Source organism: Elephantulus edwardii, unplaced genomic scaffold (genome assembly GCF_000299155.1).
Source record: "Elephantulus edwardii isolate Elephantulus edwardi_28Jun2011 unplaced genomic scaffold, EleEdw1.0 scaffold00236, whole genome shotgun sequence".
In the NCBI taxonomy this organism is placed as follows: Eukaryota; Metazoa; Chordata; class Mammalia; order Macroscelidea; family Macroscelididae; genus Elephantulus; species Elephantulus edwardii.
The window spans coordinates 1,924,871-1,930,561 of NW_006399986.1; the positions used below are offsets into that span (position 1 = coordinate 1,924,871).

Genomic DNA, 5,691 nt, shown 5'->3' on the forward strand with positions numbered 1-5,691 from the left:
CTTCCTTCCTTCCTTCTTTCTTTCTCTCTCTCTCTCTCTCTCTCTTTCTTTCTTTCTCTCTCTCTCTCTCTCTTTCTTTCTTTCTCTCCTTCCTTCCTTCCCTCCCCTCCCCTCTCTCCCATCTCTTCTTTCTTTCTCTCTTTCTCTCTCTCCCTCTCTCTCTCTTTCTCTCTTCTCTCTTTTCTCTCTCTCTCCTCTCTCACTCTTTCTTACATTTACAGAGATTTTGGGTTTCCATACATTCATTGTTGCATTTTCCCCCCTGCCCACCCATCCCCCCAGTTAGCTCTTCTCTTTGAAAAGTAAAAGAAAAATTATTTCATTGGTATCTTTCTTTTTAGGGAAAGTAACTCTTATATTACTTACTCCTGAGCCTATAGGAGACCTTGCATGGTCAGAGGGAACACTGGGGAGGCTCGGGGTGCACCTTGATCCCGTCTTCATTTTACTGGTCAGGGTACAGCCTGCTGTGACTCCTCACCTCTACCATGATGCTGCAGGTGGAGTCCAGCTGGAGATCCCTCTGAGTTTTCATGGCCCTCCCAGCTGGGACACGATGAATGGTTGCTCTTGTGAAGCAATAGTGCTGACACAGAGAGGTGACAGCACAACGTAGCTAACGTCCCCACACCCAGTTCTGTAAGCCACCTGGTTCCACATGTGCCATTTCACACCCCTGTGCTAATTCAGACCTTATCTTGCCAAGCTGTGAAACGCACCCTCATCTATATGGTGCATACAGCTCTCCAGCCTTGTTGACAGAACTCCATTTTCCTTCAGATTTCCAAGGCTTTAAGTCATAGAAGTAGATTACCCATCCTTCTCCCCCTAAAGAGGCTGGAGGGTTCAAACTGCCAGAAACATGAAATCCTTGTCATCTAAGGTGGTGCAATTCATCCAATGACTCTACGGAGTGTAGAATTTTATTCATTTATATTCAGCTATATGCTATGTCATGAAATAGGAATTGTTATGTGCTGTTGAGTTGCCTGCAACTCATAGCGTTCCTGTGTACGATAGCTGTAAGCCCTGCTCTATTGCTTGCCAATCTTACTGTCTCCGACATGCCTATCCCAATTACCCCAGTGACCAAATCAATCCATCTCATCGAGGGTCTTCCTCTCCTGTGCTGTCCCTCAATGCTCCCAAGCATGACATCCCTCTCCAAGGACTGATCCTGCCTTGCAACATGTCCAGAGTATGTTAGGCAGAGCTTCAGAGTCCTTGCCTCAAAGGAGCAGTCTGGCCTCACCCTTTCCAGGATAAACTTGTTTGTTTTCCTAGCAGTCCGTGGTATATTCAGTTCTCTTCTGCAACACCTCAGCTCAAAGGCATCAATTCTCCATCCATCATCCCTAGTCGTTGTCCAGCTCTCTGATGCATTGCAAATAATTGCAAAGACCAGGTCTGTATCAGGTGCACCTTAATCTCCAGACTGACAGTGTTGGTCTTAAGTACTTTGGAGGGGTTTCTGACAGCCGACATTCCCAGTGCAATTCATCTTTTAATTTCCTGGCTTCTGGTACCAAAGACTGTTGACTGTAGAGCCTAGCAAACTGGATCTGTCAACAATCACAGTCTCTTCATCATCCATCATGATTGATATCACATGCAAGCAAGATTCTGCTGAAGATTATCCAAAATCGACTGGAACAGCACATCCACAGAGAACTTCCTAAAGTGCAGACTAGATTTAGAGGAGGCCATGGCACTAGGGATATTATAGCTAATGTTAGATGGATCTTGGCTGAAAGTAGAGAGTACCAGAAGAATGTCTGTTTTTCATTGACTGTGCAAAGGTACTTGACTGTGTGGATCACAACAAACGGTCGCTGACTCTGAGAAGAATGGGAATCCCAGAACACTTGATTGTGCTTTTGTAAAACCTTTACTTGGACCAGGAGGCAGTCAGAACAGAGCAAGGAAACACTGCATGGTTCAGAGTTGGGAAGGGTGTGCATCAAGCATGTGTTCTATCTCCATATCTTTTCAATCTATATGTGGGACAAATTATCTGGGATGCTGGGCTCTATGAGGAGAAGTGTGGCATCTAGGTTGGATGAATATTCCTCAGCAGTCTGCATTATGCAGAGGACACAACCCTGTTTGCTAAAGTAGGAATAAGAAAGAAAAACTTCTTTCAAAAAATGCAATATTGAGCACCAGCGATACTTCTATAACATGATCTAGGATGGCAGAAGACAAGTCAATGTCTTTAAATTGTGTTGCTGAAGCAGAGTATTGAACATACACTGGACTACCAAGAGAACAAACAGATCTGTCCTGGAGGAGGTAAAACCAAGCTGCACTTTAGAGGCTAGGACTTTGAAACTTTGTCTCATTTACTTTGGGCTTATTGCCAGGAGAGATCAGTCCTTGGAGAAGGCCATGCTTGGAAGGGCAGAGGGACAGCATAAAAGAGTACCAGGTATTTTGGAGACAATGAGACTGGCACTGGATAGGGCAGGGTTCAGAGCTCTTGTACATGGGGTCACTATTAGTCAAAGGCAATTTGATGGCACATTACAATAACAACAGTCTCGTAACTTCATTTTCTCAGCCTTTCTAGTTAGATTCCGTTCTGTGCAGTTCTAGATCAACAACAATCTCGACCTCATTAGGTTCTGCAAATCGTTTTTGAAATTAGAATTGATAATATTCGTATTGGCATTATCGTTATATTTTTCATTTCTAAAGGTCAGTCTATAAAAGAATATTATGAAAATTTTTCAGCACAACAGAACAGGGAAAGCTAGTCTGTAAATGCAGAAACTCACTATGGCCATAATGAAGTTTTAAAAATAATATTTCTTGAAAGTGGGAGATATGATGGAGATTACTCTGAAAACTAATAAAAAACCATGTAATTATATGCCACCAGGTTTGAACTCCCGTTTAGCTAACCCTCCATTGAGTTTCCAGAAACTCTAAATCACAAGAGGAGAGATTGCTCATCTTTCTAGCAGTAAGTGGTTGCTGGGTTCAAATGGGCTACCTTTGGGTTGGCAGGGCATTCCTGACCACTTAGGCACAAGAGTTCCACCTAATGTCTGATAATTAGTTGGGCAAGTGTTTGAACAGTGGCCCTGGAGTCACAGGGTCCCAAATAAGGAACTCACATGAGTGAGAGAACCAGCAGTTGTTGGTCATTAACTGTTGCTCTTAAACTTTATCACAAAATTAGGTATAATCTTATGCAGAAGACCTAAGCTATTGAGAACTGTTTCCTGAACATAAGCGGTTGAACTTACCTGATGCAACTCTTCAGGACAAATAACTCTGCTCATGACTGTATCTATGCCTGCTTTATTATAGGAACCTGTCACTTTTGAGGATGTCAGTGTGGACTTCACGGAGACAGAATGGAGGACCCTGAGCTCTGAGCAGAAGAGTTTGTACAAAGAAGTGATGCTGGAAATTTATAGCAATTTTCTGTCCTTGGGTGAGTATATACTCTTTTCCTTCATTCGCTTGGCATGTTTTAGCCTCCAGCTAGATGTCATCAGAATTGTGGGAGCCCCGTGGTCATGAACTTGGCTGCTAACACAAATTTGGGCATTGAGAGCCGTGAGCCAGTCCATTGTTAAAGGAATTTGGAGTTGGCTTCTGTAAATGTTTCTAGCCTTGTAATTCTCTAAGGAATTTCTACTTTATCAGTAGGAGACACAATTTGCTCTAGCAATTGTTTTTTTCTGTGCATACCATTGTTCCTATGTAGGACTAAACAGCTTGCAAGGAAATCTAACCTCTGCATTGGTGGCTTGTATCAAACCTTGATCTAAATTGAGAGCTGAGAGAGCCCTCATGTCCTGAAGTAGGGAGACTTTGTTGACCCTCTCTTTGGTTGTGATTCTTGGTGGTAGTCTGTGGATCCTATTCTTGAAGACTCCATTGATGAGACAGTATCTGTCATGAGAGCAGAAATAGAGAGGAGTGTGGTCAAGCCTGACCATCCCCATTATAGCCGCTCTAACGCAAACTTTTTCTCTTCAGCAGAAACAGAGCCACCAGTCTACACCTCTTCCTCTTGCCTTCTGGCTTTCTGCTGTCCGCAGTTCCTCACCCAGTATGTGCAACAGGTCTTCCCAGAGTTGTATGCAGAACATTACGTCCACCCGGCAGGGTGGAGCCCAGGACCTCAGACACAGCAAGAACATCAGGATTCTCAAGAGACCTGCTGGAGTGAATGCACAGAAGGTCAGGAGAGAGAAGTCTCCATCACTTCCTGTGGAAGGGCAGGGAATAGAGCAGCTCCATGGGAAGGTACATTAGATGCCTACTGCATTTCCAGCCCAGCCCAAAGTGAGTCAACCATCCCCAGGGAGAGGAAACTCGTAGGGCTTGAGCCCAGCTCAACCCAGAGAGTGAGCTCTATGCAATCAGAGCAAAGGTGGAAGGGATTAGAAAGCTCCAGTTTCGGATCTGTTAGGTATAATGAGGAACCCCTTGACTGTGGCTGGGAATTAAACATCACTGCATATCAGAGGGCTCTCCTGGGGGAGAGACCTGTCCTTTGCAGTGAGAATCAGCAAAACTCTATTCAGTTACCAGATCTCATCACACAGCAGAGGACACACTCGGTGGAGAAGCCTTATGTTTGCAACGAGTGTTCACGAGGCTTTACCAGGAAAGCTTATCTTACCATCCACCAGAAGACACACTCAGGGGAGAGGCCCTATGTTTGCAAGGTATGTAAACGAGGCTTTACCCAGAAGTCCTATCTTACCTCACACCAGAGGACACACACAGGAGAGAAGCCTTTTGTTTGTAAGGAGTGTAGGTGGTCCTTTTCTAAGTTATCATGTCTCCTTAGGCACAAGTGGACACACTCAGGGGAGAAGCCTTATGTGTGCAAGGAATGTGGGCGAGCCTTTGCCCAGTCATCAAGTCTCATCTTACACCAGAGGACACACTCAGGGGAGAAGCCTTATGTGTGCAATGAATGTGGGCGAGCCTTTGCCCAGTCATCTACACTCAGTAGACACCAGAGAACACACTCCGGGGAGAAGCCCTATGTTTGCAAGGAATGTTCTCAAGCCTTTTCTCAGTCATCAAGTCTCATCACACACCAGAGGAACCACTCAAGGGAGAGGCCTTATCTTTGCAAGCAGTGTGGTCAAACCTTTTCCCAATCATTTCGTCTCCTAAAACACCAGAGGACACACTCAGTGGAGAATCCTTAGGTTTGGGAGGACTGTGGACATAACTTTACCATGATAATAAACCCCATTGGACACCAAATGACACACTTTCGTGAGAATCCTTTTATTTCATAAGAACGGTGGCTTGCCTTTACCCAGAAGTCACATAGAAAACCAAAGGACACACTTAGAGGAGAGATGAGGTTTACAAGGAGTTAAGCAAGCCTCTTCCGACAAGTTAACTCTTAAACTCACACTGAAGGACTCATTCAGGGGAGAAGCCCTATGTTTGCAATGACTGTGAGCTGAGCTTTAGTCATTTCTTCACTTTCATCATTCTCTAGATGCATCACAAATGAGAGAAGTGTTTAGATTCCCAGAAGTCTGGGCGAGGCTTCAGATCTCACTGTGCGCCAGAGGACAAGCTTAGGAGAGAAATGTTAGGTTTGCAAAGAGTGTAGGAGAAGTTCTGTTAGGAAATTCTATTTCATTGTATACCAGAGAACAAGCTCAAGTGAGAAGATTTTATGTTTGCAAGGAATGTGGGTGA

General features: G+C 44.5%; 1 pseudogene; it reads left to right on the forward strand.

Annotated features, from left to right (window-relative positions):
* The window catches only part of LOC102857090, a 6,634-nt pseudogene extending 943 nt beyond the window's left edge, over window positions 1-5,691 (forward strand).